The sequence below is a fragment of the Mirounga angustirostris genome, unplaced genomic scaffold, assembly GCF_029215605.1.
Source record: "Mirounga angustirostris isolate CCGP_5_RB_7025 unplaced genomic scaffold, mMirAng1.0.hap1 SCAF_1, whole genome shotgun sequence".
Lineage (NCBI taxonomy): Eukaryota > Metazoa > Chordata > Mammalia > Carnivora > Phocidae > Mirounga > Mirounga angustirostris.
The window spans coordinates 211,940,771-211,959,138 of record NW_026991709.1 but is presented as its reverse complement, the minus strand read 5'-3'; positions in this window follow the sequence as shown (position 1 = coordinate 211,959,138).

Here is an 18,368-nt window from a genome sequence, read left to right as displayed (position 1 = left end):
AGCTGTTTCTCTATGCATACACATTCACTCAGGAGCGAGATGTTTACTGAGTTCTCACTGTGTGCTGGGCACTGTTTTGGGTGCTGGGGATACAACAAGAAACAGAACAGACTTATGTGAAGATCACTCCAGGCAAAGGGCACAACCAATGAAAAGGCCCTGAGGCAGACCTGTGCCTGGCATGTTGGAGGAACAGAGAGGCTGGAACAGAGTGCAGGCAGGGGTGTCAGTGTGAGAGATGGGGGCAAGGAAGTCAGCAGGGAGTAAGCAGGGTGGAATCAGGGGGAAATGAGAGAACTTCATGTGATCTTAAAGGTGGAGGGCCAAGGTGTGCTGAAGATGTGGGGTAAGATCCAGGATCCTGGGTGAGCAGCTACATGGATGGGGCTGCCCTCAGCCAAAAAGAGGGTTGAAGGAAGAGTAGGTTTGGGGACATGGCAGGGCCCAGGGCAGCTGTGTTGAATGCAGGAGCCCTGGGAGCCCCCCATGTGGAGACGTGGAGGGGCAGCTGGACCCCGAGCATGGAACTCAGGGGAGGCCCAGGCTGGAGACAAGACTGTGGGCGTGGTGGGGACATAGAGGGGGTTAGAGCTCTGGACCACACTGGAGTCGCTGGAGTCGAGCATAGGGGGCGCTGGAAGGGGAGACGGAGGAGGGGCCGGAGAAATGGGAGAGAAGCTGGCTAGTGCAGGGTCCCTGGGGGGGGGAGGGTCAGACTTTGCCCAGGGGGGGTGAGGAGGATGAAATGGGCCATCACTGACCTTGACCAGAGGGATTTCAGGGATGGAAAGGGGAAGGTGTGAGAAACGGACGATGTCAGGATGTTGGGGGGGGGAGGGTGAGAGTGATGGAGACATCAAGTGTAGACGACTCTTTCAAGGAGTTTTGCCAGAGAAAGCCGTGGGCTGCTGGAGGGTCAGGAGAGTTGAAGGCGACCTGCTGAGCCAGAGGCGGTGTAGGACAGGGAGGGAGCCGTTTCTGGAGTCATGTCCTTGAGTGGTGCCCGGGACCCCCGCCTCTGCAGTCTGGTCTGCAAAATGGGCACGAGAATCATGCCTCCCCTCAGGCACCCGTCCCCACACAGGCCGGCCCGGCGGTGATGTGGCCCTCTCCCCGGGATGCACCCGTGAGGTGGGTGCCCCTGGCTGGGCTCGGGCCAGTGCAGCCCCCCCTCTCCCCGCCCAGGGGAAGCAGCCAGTCTCTAGGAAAGACACGGTGAGATCCCCGGTGAGAAAGAGCCCCACAAGTCAAAGTGCTTTTTCAAAAATAAATAGCCTGATTAGCATAAGGTATGCAAATGTATGCTAATGTGACAACTATTAAAAGATTCCAAATGTCATCGAGGGAAAACACACCGGGAGGGTGGGGGACGACGGGAGGAGGACACAGCGCGGACTCCGGAGAAAGGTCAGGCGCTCCCGCCCTGTCATCGGGCTTCACACACTCGGGTTATTCCCGGGTGGACCCAAGTCCTATCCTGGGCCGACCCCCGGGCTCTCTCTCCAAGTCTCTCCCCGGGGACACTGTGCCCAGCAGGGGGAAAGTGTGTCCAGGGCGACAGTGCCTCTGTCCCACAGGCTCATACTCTCGGCAGAAGAAAACCGGCACAGGTGACGGGCTGCAGAGGCTTTCCTGAGAATAAGGTAAGAAGAGTATCCCCCGCAACAAGAGACACCCCCAAATCTCCAAAGGACCCGGACAGGTAAGAGTTTTTTTGCTATCCAGGGACGCCTGGGTGGCTCAGTCGTTAAGCGTCTGCCTTCGGCTCAGGTCATGATCCCAGGGTCCTGGGATCGAGCCCCGCATCAGGCTCCCTGCTCGGCGGGAAGCCTGCTTCTCCCTCTCCCACTCCCCCTGCTTGTGTTCCCTCTCTCGCTGTGTCTCTCTCTCAAATAAATAAACAAAATCTTAAAAAAAAAGAGAGAGAGAGAGTTTTTTTGCTATCCATATATACCCTCCTTCACTCCAGGAGAAAATTTCCATCCCCTGCTTTTTTTTTCTGAGGCTGGGAGACGAGAAACAAGACCCAGAGAGGGGAAGGACCTATTTCCAGGGTCACAGGGCTATTCTAGCTCACCTACTCAACAAAAGGATCCCAGGACATCAGGAGTATTGAAAGCATTTTTCGATGTGAAAACTAGGCATCAGAGAGGTGCAGTGAATTTCTCCAAGCCACACAGCAACTGTGAGACTACCCACACCTTGGGATTCTCAAAGTGTAGTCCATCTTACCCCACCTTTCCACCACCAAAACTATTATTTCCCGAATATTTCCCTTCAAATTGACCCACTTCTTAAAATCTTAAATCTATTTAAAAAGAAATTCTTGGGCGCCTGGGTGGCTCAGTTGGTTAAGCGACTGCCTTCGGCTCAGGTCATGATCCTGGAGTCCCGGGATCGAGTCCCGTATCGGGCTCCCTGCTCAGTGGGGGGTCTGCTTCTCCCTCTGACCCTCCAGCCTCTCATGCTCTCTCTCTATCATTCTCTCTCTCTCTCAATAAATAAAAATCTTTAAAAATAAAAATAAAAATAAATTGTTTATCATGACTGTAAATGAAGAGCCAGCATCAATGACCATAAGTAGAAGCTAACTCAATAAAAACTAAATCATATTATTAATTTCTGACTAGAGACTGTTGTCTCTGAGGCTGTGAACTGGGGTTTGCTCTCTTTCTTTGTCCAAAAAGGGAGAGTCCCAGGTGTCAGAGGTGTTAAAGACTGATTAGCACCCAATTAAGACTTTCTTCTTCATAAAGAGGTGAAAGGAAGAACTCTCTCGCTCTAAGAGTCAGGGTATTTCAAGTAGTTTTACATGTAACTTAAAACCATGTCATGGTCACCAGGCTGGTGTTCATCTCCAAGACAGACAAGGGTCTTGATACCCTAGAATTCTAGAATTATGTCCAGGGACCTATTTGGGGGTTCACACTATTCGTGTCTACAGCCATATCAGTGCAGCCCAAACACAGAGAAGGGATGGTTTCACTCATAAAAAGATCCACCCATCCACTCACTCATACATTTTCCAACCACCCACCCATCCATCCACCCACCCATGCAGCCACATCCATCCACCCATCCATCCACCCATCCATCCACCCACCCATCCATCCACCCATCCATCTATCCATCCACCCACCCATCCATCCATCCATCCACCCAACTGTCCACCCACCCATCCACCTTACACCCATCCGTTCACCATCTACCCACCCATTCACCTACCTAACCGCCCTCCCACTCAGCCACCGATTCATCCACTCAATAAATACATATCTCACAACTACTTATACTAGGAACTGTTCTAGGATATGGAGACGCAATCGTGACCAAGACAAATCTCATCCTTAGCCAATGGGAGCTTCTCAACTAGTGAGGACATTTTCCATCCCTTGAGCAACATCATGAGATGGATTAGAGAATTTCACTACATTGCTTAGTGTCAAGGGTCATCCTGGTGGACATATGTGGCCTTTGCCAACCAGCCGGCTTCTCCCCACCTTCAGGAGACAGCAGCACCAGGGTTTTGCCCCGGCCTGGGGGCTGTACCGCACGTTCCAGACCTTTAGAGCCTTTGCTACATCCGTATCCTCTTTCTTCTACGCACACAGCCAGACCACATTCCCAGTACCCCTTGCGGTTGGGGCGGTGGAATTTCTCCAGTAGAATGTGGGTGGACGTGATTTCCGTCACTGCCAGTCCTGGCCAAGCTCTTTCCACGTCAAAGATGGAGAAGCCATAAGACAGAGGTGGCTAGCTCCTGCGTCACCCGGTGGAGAAAAGCTGCTTGCTAAGCAGGAACACCTGTTTGCACCTTACATGCGCAACCCCCGTCTGCCGTGTCGAGTCCCTGAGGTTTGCCCGTTTATTAGAGCGGAGGGTGTTACCTTAACCAATCTACACCTTTCCCACTTTCCAGGGCTGAGGTTTAATTGGCCCCACCCCCAGCTACAGGTAAGGCTTAGATGATTTCAGCCAATGACTGAAGCCTAGTCCTACTGGCCTCCTGATTGGGTCAGCTGTGGTCACGCGGCCGCAGGACGCAGAGGAAGGGTTTGCAGGGCCCCCCACGTTCTCATTCAGGGATACTGATGCTGCTGGCTCAGCTCACAAAGCCCGAGGACGGGGCTTCTCATATTTGTTGCTGGAAACGAAAAAAGAGAACTTCATTTATTATTATTATTATTATTATTATTATTATTATTATTATTATTATTATTAATTGATGGATTATTATTTTTTAATGCTCTGGCTTTTTTCCCGGATGGCCCAAATTCAGAAACTTGTTTCTGCATCTTTAACCCCCTGACGATGCCCTGACTTCCATCTCCAACCAGATTTGGCCACAGAGCCAGTGCTTCTGGGACATCTCCTCTCGGATGTCCACCAGCTACAACCTACCCAATCCCCAGGGCATCACTTTATCACCCACACCAACTCCTCTTCCTGACCCTTCCCCTTCTCCCCTCCATAGCTCTCCACGGCTCCCCTCTGCCTTTCAAGAAAAAGTCCAAATTGTTTTTCAAAAGGCGACTCCACTCTTCCTTGCCCCACCTCTCCTTCTTATTCATCTAACTCATCTTTAAATGTCATCCCTCCAGAAAGCGTCCCCGGACCCCCTAACCCAATGCTGGGAGAGGAGGTGCCTCTGAGCTGCCACAGTTGCCTGGGTATGTGTCTTTGAGTTCCAGGAGTCCCCAACCCAGTGCCTGGCACCCAGTCCTCAACACAGCGCCTGGCACCCAGCAGAGGCTTAATAAATCTTCTGGAGTGAATGAATGGCGATTGGAAATAGAGAATGCCACCGTGCCTAGCAGATACTGCGGGTGCCCCATCCACAAGCCTCAGCACCCACATCGAGGTCCCTGCTGACAGCATCTTTCTGCCGTCACCTGCCACTCACTAGCTGAGGCTTCCTTGGGCTTGGTGCAGGGCAGGCAGGAAGGGCCAGGGAGCTTTAGCCTCAAGAGGCAGCTCTGAGCCAGTGATGGACAGGTGCTGGGGGGTGAATACCCCCTCAGGAGGGACAGCTCAGGTGCACACTTAACTGTCTCCCCGGGGTTCCTAGTAGGACTGAGCCCCGGTTGCCCTCGGCAGTCACTTGCTCATGAGGGTTGGCTCCTTCCTTCGCTCCGGTCCCAGTCCTGCTGTCCCGCTGCCCCTCCTGGCGCTTCCTGAGATCACCTCCCACGTGTACTCTTTGACCCCAAATCCTCCCCTCAGGGCCCGCTTCCAGGCAACCCAACCTCAGAGCTGCAGTGAAAATCTCTCAGCCCCAACTCACTTGCCAGTACTTCCAAGAAGAACTTCAACGCGCTTTGGGGGGTGGGGGGGGAAACGAAAACCACTGCTTCTTGCTCCCTGTCAGCTGTGGACCTTGCTGTCTGCACACACAGACTGCGACATTTGCAGTTGTGTATTAATTGCGGGGTTTTTTTCCCCCCGAGAAGGAGATGCTCTCCTGCAATGTGTGTGTGTGTGTGCTTAATGACTTTCTCATTTTGAGATGGGGCCAGATAGCTTTTTGAAGAAAGTCTGCCCAGAGCCTGGAACATATAGAAAATTCTCCCAGCTTAATAGCACTCCCACCCGCCTGCCCATCCATCACAGACGCACCGCAGAATGAAAAACAAGCACATTGATTGGATCTATTTCTAATCGACTGCCTAAGATACCGTTTGAAATCTGCCATTAGTTGGAAGAAGTTGGAAGTGGCTGTCTCATTTCTCAAGGGCGTGGGGTCTGCGGGAGAAGAGAAAGAAACATGGCAACGTTCAGGAAGCACGTATTAGGTACCTACTGGGTGCTGCATCCCCAGCTGGGGGCTGGGGACACAGCAGTGACCAAGACAGACCCCACCCCGCCCTCCCAATAGGGGGAGACAGGTCACCTGTGACCCATGACCAGGGCCATGACGGAGGATGCTCAGGCAGCTCTGAGGGCGAAAAGGGGCTACCCGATCCAGCCTGGGAGATCAGGTAGGGCTTCCTAGAGTCAGAAAAAAACTGAGAGCTGAAGGCAGAGGAGGAATTAGATGTCAAACCAAAATATGAAATGGGGAAGAGGGCTCTGGGGAGGGGGAAACAGCATGTGCAAAGGTCCGGGGACAAGTGAGGGTGATTTGGTGCGGCTGGAGGGTGGGAAAGTAGCAGGAGATGAGGCTTGGAACATTGGCAGCACCTTGAGGGCCATGGGAGGGTGTTTCAACTTTCCTGTAAACAATAGGAAGCCACGGACAAATTTGGAACGGGGAAGGGAGTGACATTTGTTAAAAATCATTTGGGCATAGAACCATCATATGACTTAGCAATTCTGCTCTTAGGTATATCCCCAGAAGAATCGAAAGCAACGACTCAGATAAATATTTGTAACCCATATTCACAGCAGCAGGATTCATAATAGCCAGGAGGTAGAAACCACCCAAGTGTCCACCGATGGATGAATGGATAAACAAAATATGGTCCCTCCAGATGGTGGAATATTATTCAGCCTAAAAAAAAGAGTGGAGTACTGGTACATGGTATGACATGAGGGAACCTTGAAGACATTATGCTCAAGTGAAATAAGCCTTTTTTTCCCCCACAAAAGGACAAAAATTGTGTGATTTCACACAGTGGAGTTACCGCTTAATGGGTACAGAGTGTCTGTTTGGGGTGATAAAAATTTTTTTGGAAATAGTGGGGATGGTTATACAACATTGTAAATGTACTTAATGCCGCTGAATTGTACACTTAAAAATGGTGAAGATGTAAGTTTTATGTTATGTATATTTTACCACATTTTTTAAAAAGAGCTACAATTAAAAAAGAAGGAGAAGAAAAAAAAAATAACCATTTTGGCTGCTGCAGGAGATCCGGGATGGAGCAGTGAGTACAAGCCAGACCAGAGTGGAGACAGGGGAGAGGGTGAGAAGTGGGCGTCTGGGGGCGTGTTCTGGAAGTGGGGCTAACAGGAGGCCGGGAGGAGGTGCCAGTAAAAGCTTCCTTCTGGCCCCACCTCTGAGGGGTTCACTGTACCCATTCTCCGGAGGCCCGGGCACCCACCTTACCTGCAAGTCCCCTGGCCTCTCCCCTCCAAAGCCCACCCTTTATGGTCCAGCCCGGGGAGCCCCCATGCAAGGAACCCCGAAGGGGCGCTAACGCCCCTTCTTCCGTGCACAAGTCAGAGATGCCGGGTAGAAACTATCTCAGCAGGGAGCGATCCCTCCACCCACCTTCCCTTACAAGGTGCAGATGTAATACCTGCTTTTAAATTCAATTAAGTCAGATTCAGTTCTGCTCCTAGAATACATTACCCAGCTGGAGACGGCAGGGGGAAAAAAAGACAGGAAAAAAAAACACACACAAAACACAACACAGACCTATTTAGAGATTTCCCTCTAAATGGATTTTAATTCTCTCGATTTATCAGAGGCCAGAGGAGCTGCTGACAGCTTGCATTCGTAGTCTGCGAACACAGTTTCAGCCACAAGGATGGGTGAGGAAAAGCTGAATTGAGGTTCTGACATTCACTTCCAGTGGGGAGATTGAGGGGGTGGGTCTGGGGTCACCCAGACCTGGGTTCCAATCCCAGCTTTGCCACTGACTGGCTATGTGACATTGAACCAAGTATCCCACGCTCTCTGTGCCTCAGTGTATGCATCTTTGAAATGGGTACAGTGGTTGTGCTGGTCTCAGAAGACTGGTGAATAATGGATTATCTGAGAGGATTCAGGTCAGGCCCTTAGCAGGATGCCTGGCACATTCTGAATGTTCAGTAAATGCAAGGATGATGATGATGATGACAATGACGAAGGTCATCATTAATAGACATCTCTCTCAAACTAGAGGTGCAAACTGTGTTAGGTCACTGCGGGGGAGACAAAAAAGAAATGTCAGGCTTGAGCCCTGATTTCAAAGGCTGGGAGGCTTTGGGTAGGGTGGGGAAGGAAAGGGAAGGACGGCCTGTGGGGGGCGGGGGGGAGGTAGACTGGCCTAAGCAAAGGAGTGGAAGTGGGACCCAATCTGGAATGTATTGGGGACAGGACACTGAGCAGGTATTGAGGCTAGACAGGTCAGGGAGAATCTTGGATACAGATAGGATCAGAGGGCATGAGATTCTTTATCAGAAGCCCCACTTTGCCTCTATCAAAAGTTATCCAGCCTGTGTCCTGTTTCACCAGGGAAAGCGCTGACAAATCCACGACACCAGGTCACCGATGGGAGAGAGCGGTACAACCTGCCCTCTGTCCCGGAAAGCCCACCTCTGGACTTGGGCCTCACAGGCAGGAAGAAAGCTCCTCCTGCCACTCCCATAGTATTGCCCACCTTCGTGGGGCAGGGGCCAGGTCCTCTGGAGCCACAGCCTGGAGACCAGCACCTCTGGCTCTACCCTCAGCCTCCCATTTCACAGATGGGGAAACAGAAACTCAGGAAAAAAGAAGGGGCCATCCTCAAGCCTCAGAACTGAGACCTGTCCCCAGGAGGCCTGGGTCCTAACGCAACTGGATCTAGATGCACTCTCTGACTTGGAGTAGGCATGGGTAAAAAGGAGGGAAAAGGACTCTGAGAGATTGGCAAAGACAGAGAAAGAAAGCAAAAGGGTGAGAGACAGAGAGACAGATGCAGCGAGGCAGGCAAAGAAGGAAAGAGATGGAAACAAATTGAGAGAGACACAGAAAGCCTGAGGAAATTGAGAAATAGAGACAGGAGCAGACTGGAGAGAGATGGAACTGGGAGAGAGAGAGAGAAGTGGGGGGGGGGGAGATCGACAGGAAGAGCAAGAGATGGAGGAAGAGAGGAGGGGAAAGCTTTCAGGGCAGAAAGGTGGGAAGAAGGAGGAAGTTGGGAAGAAAAGCGAGCGAGGGAAGGCCGAAGCCAAGGGAGAAAAGGGGCAGGGAGCGGGCAGAGGGCCTGAGCGAGGGGGAAGGCGGCCAGGAAGCCAGGAGCCATCACAGGCCAACATGTCCCTAATTGTAATTACACGGGAACATTTAGTTTGTAGAGGCAGCAGAAATGAAAACGCACCTTGCCCATTAATCTAATGGCTGTTAGTCAATCACTCTTCAAAAGGGGCTCGGCTGTGGCTGGGGGGTGGGTGGTGGGTGGGAGTAGCCTGTGGGAGCTGGTGGGAGGAGATGGTTTTAAACTAAAGATGCCCTCAGGGAGAGCCCGAGGGGCAGCTCTGGGGAGAGCAGTTGCCGCCTTAGCTTGCAGGCAGGTGAGCTTCGGAGGCTTGCAGGCAGCCACCAGCCCAGAGGTCTGCCCTGGCGAGTAGGAAGTACAATCTTCAGGGCTGGGAAGCAGGGAGATACAATGTAGCCCAATGTAGCCATGGGAGCGGTGGAGCAATTCTTTAACTCTCCCCAGGGGGTGGGGGAAGGCTTCCTGGAGCCGCTGCCACCTAAACTGTGCTAAAATGAGGCAGGCAAGGGAAGAAGGAAGGTAGAAGGGCCTTCCAAGCAGAGGAAACAGCTTGTGCAAAGGTTGGGAAGGAAATAGGTAGACACCGCCGAGTGCGAGCTGCACAAGCCAGACCACACGGGACCTTGAAAGTCATACCGAGAAGACCTTGTTTTTCTGAGGATGATGGGGTCCAGTTCAGATTTATACTTTAAAAAGATATCCCTGCTGAGGGAGGCAGATTTGGGTGCCAGTCATAAGATCTTTGACTTACTCAAAAAGAGGGAGCTTCCCAGTCCCATAGGTACGCAAGGTACGGCAGAGAACCACCCAGAGGGGGACAAGGTGGGGATTTTGTTATCAGGTGGAGGCTGGAATTGCAGAGTTAGGGTTCTCAGCCAGGAATGTGGGAGGACCCTGTAGATAGGGGTGCAGTATGTTACTCATCTCACTTGGGGGGCACACCTGGACCCACAGTGAAGGCTGGGTGTCAATGAGTCAAAGATGCCCGGGCAGGATGATTTGAGTCAGTGCCCAGTGCACACCTCTCCCCACCACTCTCAGCTGGGGGTGACTCGCTCATTCATTTGGTCTGGAGTGTGGAGGCCTAGGGGAAGTGGGGGAGGACAAGGCCACCCAATTATCAGGCAGCTAGTCACTGCTCCTGCTTATTGAGTAGCTACTGTGGGCCCAGTCGTGTGCAGGAACCAAAATTCGGCCTCCCTGCAACCCCACATCTGTGGAATGAAATCTCTTGACTCCAAAATTACCTTCATCTCGTCCCCTTGTCACTGCCTCCATGGCTCCAGCCCTGGTCTGCTCCCTCATCACTCAGCGCAGTCCCCTCCACCCTGGTACCCTGGCCCCCCGCCTCGCGCCCGCCCCACACACAGTCTGTCGTCCCTGCAGCAGCCACCAGAGGGCGCCCATGAGCACCCGGGTCAGGTCCCGCCCTCCTCTGCCCACAGCACCCCAGGGTTCTCACCTCCCTGGAAGTAAAAGCCCAAGTCCTCTCCCCCGCCCCGGCCCCCAAGGCCCTGCATGGCCTGCGTCGGTCCCCTCCCTGCCCTCCCCTTCTCCCTCTCTCCCCTTGGCTCACTCTGCTCCAGCCACACGGGCCTCTTTGCTGTTCTGGCAACAAGCCAGGCTCTGTCCTGCCTCAGGGCCTTTGCACATGCTGTTCCCTCTGCCTGGAATGCTATTCCTCCAGATCTTCTCATAGCTTCTTTTTATTCAGCCTGAGCATCACCTCTTCAGTGAGCCCTTCTTGATCGTGGGGCTGAAGTAGCATCCCACTCTCTCCTTCCATCTTCTCCCTTGCTTTTATTTTCCTGCGAGCACTACAGTCCTCTGAAATGAATGCTTACCTGTTTACCTTTGTTTCCCTCACTTAAGGTCCAGGGAGCTGAGCTGAGGCCTGCCTTGCTCTCCCCGTATCCACAGTACTCAGGACAGGGCCCGGTACACAGTAAGTAGTCAATATGTGCTTGTTGACTGAATGAATGAATCTTTACAGCACCTCCCTGTAAAAGGGGGACTTTTATCAACCCCATTTCACACAGTGGGGAACTGAAGCTCCAAGAGGGGCAGCCTGCCACCTGCGGGGGCTCCGAGGCTGTCTATTGCTGGAGGGTGCACCCAGAACTTTGTGGGACGAATGGTGGTGTCTCAGACACAGACCAGCAAACTGAGGTTCTGTTTGACCCCGGGGGCGGGGGCGCAGTCCATGCTGCCTTGCGGACAATGTGTGTGTTGTGTACGGGGGAGGGGGCTCCTAACCTGGGGGGGGGGTTCTAATTTAGTAGAGAGGATCCTCTCCTTCCCCTTCCTGCTTTCTCCCTAAAATCGGCCTTAGGATGGCCAGGCGAGGGGCGACCCCGAGTAAAGGGCAAGCCCTTTACTCACAGCCCGGCAGATACTGCAAATTCCTCACCCACGCGCTCCTGCGCATCTCCTCCCCTCTCCTCTCCTCGGCCCCCCAAGTCCCTCCCCGAAGGCTCCAGCAACCTACAGCAGGTCCCCGAGAGCTGAGCCCGGCGCCCGCCCTCCGGGAGGCCGCAGCCAATGGCCGTGCCGCCTGATGAGGTAATGCGCCCCGACCGCGTTCCCATTGGCTGGCCTGGCCCCGTCTCTCCTGGCCCCTGGAAGGCGGTGCCCGTGTGAGGCGCGGGAAGGGGTCCCCTACAGCCTCCGGCACCGCCCCAGGGTGGCACGTAGGCACCTGCACCCTCTCCTGACCGTGGGACCCCTGCCTGCCCTTGCCCTTCTCAGGGCTCATGCTGGACCTAGAAACCCCTGCGCGCCACCTCGGGCCCACAGGGGCGCCCCAGCCCTCCCATCTGAGCAGAAAGGTTGGAAGGATGGAAGATTCCCACCCCACCCCACCCCCCAGCAATCCAAAAACCGCACAGTTTTGATCGACCTTTCTGGATAATTGCACATTCATTGAGTGTCCACGGTATACCAGCCCGGGGCCCACCGGGGATGGAGCGGTGACGAAATCGCACCCAGGTCCCCGTCGTCTGGGGCTCACCGAGGGTGGAGAGGGTAGGCAGCGGCCACGGTGTCCTTGCAGCTGGGCCGCGCCGTCTGCGGGTCTGCGGCTGCCAAGGGGTTGGCAGGGACCGTGGAGGCGGCGGAGGGGGAGGCAGGAGGGGCTTTCCCCTTAATTACCACTTTCGCTTGTTTGCTTACTGGGAGCTCCGGCGGCGCCTTGGGGCCTGCGCCTTTTTGTTCACTGCTGTATTCATTCAACAAACATTTGACACCCCTCCCCCCAACACACACACGCCTCTGGTTCTTTTCTATACTTATTTCTTCCTCCTTTATCCCCCTCCCTCCTGAACCATTCTAATGGCCTTTTTATTATTATTACTATTTTAGGCGTTCTTGAGATTAGATAAGGTCTCATCTGCCTTTTTTTCTTGCCTTGCTTATTGAGGTTTAGCGTCCACGCCACAAATGCATACATCTGAAGTGTACAGCTTTACCTGAGCACCTAAGATCCTGGTGAGCAGTGCGGGCGGGGAGGGGGGGGAGGCAGGGGGGGGGAGTGGAACCGAGTCTTGTAAATGCACGGTGGAATCCTGTCTTGACTTGGAATTCTGATATTTTGTTCATCCCGGATTTTTTTTTTTTTTGACGTTAATTTTGATTTTTAAAAATATTGCAGTCAAAGCTGGTGCAGCCACTCTGGAAAACTGTATGGAGGTTCCTCAAAAAGTTGAAAATAGAGCTACCATATGATCCAGCAATTGCACTACTGGGTATTTACCCCAAAGATACAAAAGTAGGGACCTGAAGGGGTACGTGCACCCCGATGTTTATAGCAGCAATGTCCACAATAGCCAAACTGTGGAAAGAGCCAAGATGTCCATCGACAGATGAATGGATAAAGAAGATGTGGTATATATATACAATGGAATATTATGCAGCCATCAAAAGGGATGAGATCTTGCCATTTGCAACGACGTGGATGGAACTGGAGGGTATTATGTTGAGTGAAATAAGTCAAACAGAGAAAGACATGTATCATATGACCTCCCTGATATGAGGAATTCTTAATCGCAGGAAACAAACTGAGTGTTGTTGGAGTGGGGGGTGGGGTGGGAGGGATGGGGTGACTGGGTGATAGACACTGGGGAGGGTATGTGCTCTGGTAAGCGCTGTGAATTGTGCAAGACTGTTGAATCTCAGATCTGTACCTCTGAAACAAATAATGCAATATATGTTAAGAAAAAAAAAAGAAGAAGAAGAAGGTAGCGGGAGGGGAAGAATGAAGCGGGGGAAATCGGAGGGGTAGACGAACCATGAGAGACGATGGACTCTGAAAAACAAACAGGGTTCTAGAGGGGAGGAGGGTGGGAGGACGGGTTAGCCTGGTGGTGGGTTTTGAGGAGGGCACGTTCTGCATGGAGCACTGGGTGTTATACACAAACAATGAATCATGGAACACTTCATCTAAAACTAATGATGTAATGTATGGGGATTAACATAAGAATAAATAAATGAAAAAAAAATAAATAAATGAAAAAAAAATATTGCAGTCAAATATTACTTACCTTGATTGCTGAGGTTTTTTGGTGCTTCCTTGAATTTTGTCACCGAGAACCGTGCCTCCCCCCTGCTTACCGTAGTTGGGACCCTGTATAGAACATCCCACCACCCAGAAGGCTTGGGGTGGGGGTAGGAGCTCCCAGGGAATATCCCCCACCCACACCCAGGTAACTCCCCCAGGTAACTCTTGGCTCCATCATCACAGACTACCTTGCCTATTTTTAAAATGGATATAAATAGAATCACACAGGACACAGTCTTTGGGACCCGGCTTCTTTCGCTCTTGGGGTGATGTTCTCGGAGTGCCGCTAAGTTGTGACACATCCGAGTAGCCCATTCCTTGTCGTTGCTGTCCTGCTCTGTGTGGATGGATGGTGGCTTGTTTATCTGGCCACCGGCTCATGAGCGTTCGGGTTCTTTCTGGTGTTGGGCTGTTCTGCATGAAGCTGCTATGAACATTGTCACACACGTCTTCCTGTGGACATATGCTTTCGTTTCTCTTGGGCAAACACTCAGGAGGAGGATGGCTGGGTCATATGGTAGGTGTGTGTGTTTAACTTTTTAAGAAACTGCCAAACAGTCTTTGCGAGTCTGTACCATTTTGCCTTCCCTCCCAGCAGCCGAGGAGAGCGCCTGCAAGCCAGGCTTTGGGGCGTTCCTATTTCTGAGCCTTTACTGAAGTGTAACCTATAGTTTTCCTTGCCCCATTTATTGTGATTCTTGCTGTTGTCTTGGTGCTGTGTTTGACCAGGAGGGGGATCGGGCGGCCCAGGCCCTGCTGGGGGTATGACACAGTATCGTATCTGCTGAGTGCCTGTTGTCAGTGTCTTCAAATCTAGGATATTCTGAATTCCAAAACATATCTGGTCCCAAGGGTTTCAGATAAGCTCTGTTAGTATTTACTCTTAAATAATATATATTGAGCCCCCTACATGCTACCCCACTCCCCAAGGCAGCAGGACCACCACAGGGACCAAAGCAGACCCCGCCCAGAGGACTCAGGCTGGGGCATCAGGGAGGCTTCCTGGAGGAGGTGTTACCTGAGCAAAGACATGACGGTTAAGAAAGGGGGAGGGAAGGAGGCAGGACAGGGTATTTCCGGCAGAAAGTACAGCTTCTGCCAAGGCCCTGAATGCTTCAAAGACTTGAAATCTGTCCTTTGGGGACGCAAAGTATCCTGGGAAAGGCAAGAACACTAAGGTCCATGATTGTTTCCTGCCTGCCAGGCAAAGCTCCCCAAACCCTCCTCGGACCCCAAGGAACTGGGGCTTAAGCCTCTGGAGCCCCTGGGCGTCCGGCAGGCACATCATTGCTCTCCCGAGGGGTCTCCGAGGGGCTCATTATGTTCTAATAGGTGTGGGCAGCGTTCTCCTTGATGCCAGGGAAACCCCCCCACCAAGGGGAGACTGAGGGGCTGGGGCTGGGGGCCTCACTCCATCCAAGCACACTCCCCTGGCCTTGACAATGGGCCTGTCTGAGGCTGAAGACTTCTCTTTTTTTAAAAAGGCTTCACTCTCTGGAAATCCGGCAACTTTGTGGGTCAACTATCCATTTCTTCTGCTTCCTGGGCCAAAGATCTGCATCTCCCTGCTTTCCCTTTCTCTTACACTCCCCCTCCATAGATCAGCCAACCCTGTTGCCTCTGCCTGAAAAGTGAATCCCAAATCCACCCACTTACCCCCCTCCTCAATTTCCACCTGGTCCTGCCTCCAGCGTGGCAGTCCTACCTCAGGACCTTTGCACTGACTGTTTCCTCTCCCTGAGTGTTCTTCCCACAGCTCTAATAACTTCACTTATTTCCTTTAAAAAAAAAATATGTGTGTGTGTGTGTGTGTGTGTGTCAAGGATGGAAGCTTCGAGAAAACAGTGACAGTGTTTATCTCGGTCACTGCTGGGTGCCCAGCTACCAGCACGGTGCCTGGCACACAGCAGGTGCTCAATAATAATTCCTTCCGCAGTGGAGGGCATTAATTTGCGGCAACTCAGAAAACAGCCTGGTTGTGTTCCCAAGTCCTGGACGGGAGCGTGTAGCCATGGACACAGATAGAGATATTAAGGGGAAAAAAGACTCCAAATTTTGGTTGCCTCCCTCTGCCTTTAATTATTTTGTCGACAAGGCTCACAATTCAGCAAGTCAAGGTGGCATTTGAGAGGGACGGTTCCCTTTAGCGTAGCTGACAGCTAATTTGTGGGAAGTTTAATTACAGGCGGCGTTAATTAACTGACAGAATGCTGGGCGAGGAAGCTGGCCATCTGTTCCTAAAAACGTCCTCCCCTCCTGGGCCTGGCTGGGAGGCTGGGAGGGGTAGGCAAGGAAGAGGGCAGGGCGTGGAGAAGAGGTGGGAACAGAGGAAGAGGAAGGAAGGAGGACCAGGGGAGGAACCAGAGCCTCTCTCCCCTCTTCCAGATGCCATCGGGGTAAGAACTTGGCACTCAACCTCCTTGTGGCCTCCGCCATTTTACAGTTGCCTCCCGTAGCCACTGGGAGTGGCAATGAGGTCCTTGGAATCTGCTCCTTACTGGTTGTATCATGAGGAGCAGAGGGTGTGGAGCAGAGGAGGTGAAGAGCACACTGTCCTCAGCTCACACTGGAGTGGATTGGCACCCACCAAAGCAGGTTGGGAGGAGGAGCTGGGACAGAGCCAGGGGTGCAGGATACCCTGAGAAACCTGGCCTGGGAGAAGTAGATCACTCTGCCTCTCATTCCACCATTCACTCCTTCATTTCAACCGTTCTCCATGAGGATGGCACAGAAGTGATGCCAACGGCCTCCAAAGGTGGGCTTCTGTGGTTCAGAACCCAGCTTTGTCCCTTGTGAGCTGTTTGCCCTAGGGCAACCACTTAAACCTCTCTGGGCCTCAATTTTCTTCTCGGAAAAATGGGATTGATTCTAACAGGACCTACTTCCATTTGTCTTTCTAGAATAGTCGAGGCCACGCGCTCTTGGGCTGCTGAAGAGAGCTTTGTAATAAACCTGGAGTGTCCTTACCTGTTATAACTAAAAATGCGTATGTGTGTTGAGGCGGGAGTTGTGTCCAAGTAGATTAAGAGTCTTTGTGCCTTTTAGGACTCTGGGTCCTTGAATATGCTGTTCCCTCTCCCTAGAACACCCTTCCACCCCTTGCCAAATTGCTTTTGTTCTATCCTTCGTGTCTTGGGGTAGATGCCCCTTATTTGAGAAGTGTTCCCCGACCCTGCAGGCTGGGGCCCTCACAGCCCCTGCGCCGCACCCCCCAACTCATCGTGGTCCCTCCCCCACACCGGACTGGGAGCCCCATGCAGGCGGGGGGCTGGGTCCATCTCGGTCACTGCTGCGTCTAGGCTGCCCAGCAAAGACCTAGGTGAGTGGGTGGCCAAAGCATATTTTTGTAGGGACAGTTGGAGTTGTGACCCACACTGGGGAGGTGGAGGCCAGCAGAAAGCAGAATTCAAAGTGAGAGCCATTTAAAAACGGTGCAGGAGTGAGCTGCCAGGTGTGGGGCCCTGGGCAAACCATGTTCTCTTTCACAGACTCAGTTTCTTCCTCCGGAAAATGGGGGTATCGCGCAGGAGCCTGGCTCAAGCTGCAAGGAGCTCGTGCGGAAAGAATGTGGCCTGGCGCCTGGCACAGCGTCTGTGCTCAGGAGTCGTGCCAGTGGCTGTTGCCCTCCCTGACTCCAACCCCCCACCCCCAAGCCTCAGTTTCCCCATTTGGCCACACTGCCCCTTAGACAACACAGAAGGACACTGCCTGGATGGGCGGGAGGAGGCCTTTGCTGGGGCTTACTTGGAGTAGCAGCCAAGCAGGGCCAAGGAGTCTGGCACAGGCTGGTCTCGCCAAGCTTGGCAGTGCCCAGCCTCCCTGAAGGCGGCTGGAGAAGGGCCCAGGCCTGGCTGTTGGGGGACTGAGGAAGCTGGGATGAAGCTGAGGCCCCTTCTCAGAGGGGGCAGGTTCTAATCAGGGGGGCAAGGACTTTATGTACACTTATTAAGCACCTACTGGATGCCAGACCAGGCCTTTGCACATGCTGTTCTAGCTGCCAGGATCACTTTTCCTTTTCACGGTGCTGATTCCTGCCCTTCCTGCTCTCAGTAGAGAAGACACCACCTCCAGGAAGCCTCCCACATTTCTGGGTTATGGCAAGCACTTCCCTTTGGGCTAACACGGTGCCAGAGCTTCCTTCTCACGGCTCTGATCACCCAGTATTCTAGCTGGGCTGTGGGCAGGTCAATTAGTCATTCGACAAATACCGACAGGCACTGTGTTAGCGTCTTCCATGCTTCGGGAGCCCTGCGGGGCCCATTGCTATTGCTGTCCCCAGTGTACAGATGGGAAAACTGAGGCTCGGGAAGGGTTATTGGTGGAAGCCATGTGGCCTGAGTCCTGGAGCATAGCAAGGCCTCAGTGAGAGCTGGTTTCTATCCCCAGGGACGGTGAGCTCACTCCCTCCCCTGGCAGCCTGGTTTCGAGAAAAGTCATCTGTCCCATGACCGGGGATGTGCCTGCTTCCCTGTGGTGCCTGTGATCTTGAAGGAGGCTCAAGCTAGAGGCGAGAGGATTCTTTCTCTTTCTTTCTTTCTTTCTTTCTCTCCTTTAACAAACACGTAAGCCAGCTTCCACAGTGTCCAAGTGACAGGCAGTGCTGGCCTTAATATCTGTTCTCCCCTCTTCCATAGGAATAGAACCTCAGGTTTTCAGTGGGACTGTTGGCCACTCAGAATAAAGACTACATTTCCCAGTGTCCTTTTTGGCAAGTGTGGCCACATGGCTCGGTTCTGGCCAATGGGGTGTGAGCAGAAGTGGTATACGGGATTTCTGGGATGTGTCCTTAGAAGGAAGTGGGGAGCCCTTCCTCACCCTTTCCTCCTCATTGACTGGAATGCAGATGTGATAGCAGGAGCTCAAGCAGCTGTATTGTCCCATGAGAAGGTGACCACTTGCTAAGGATATGG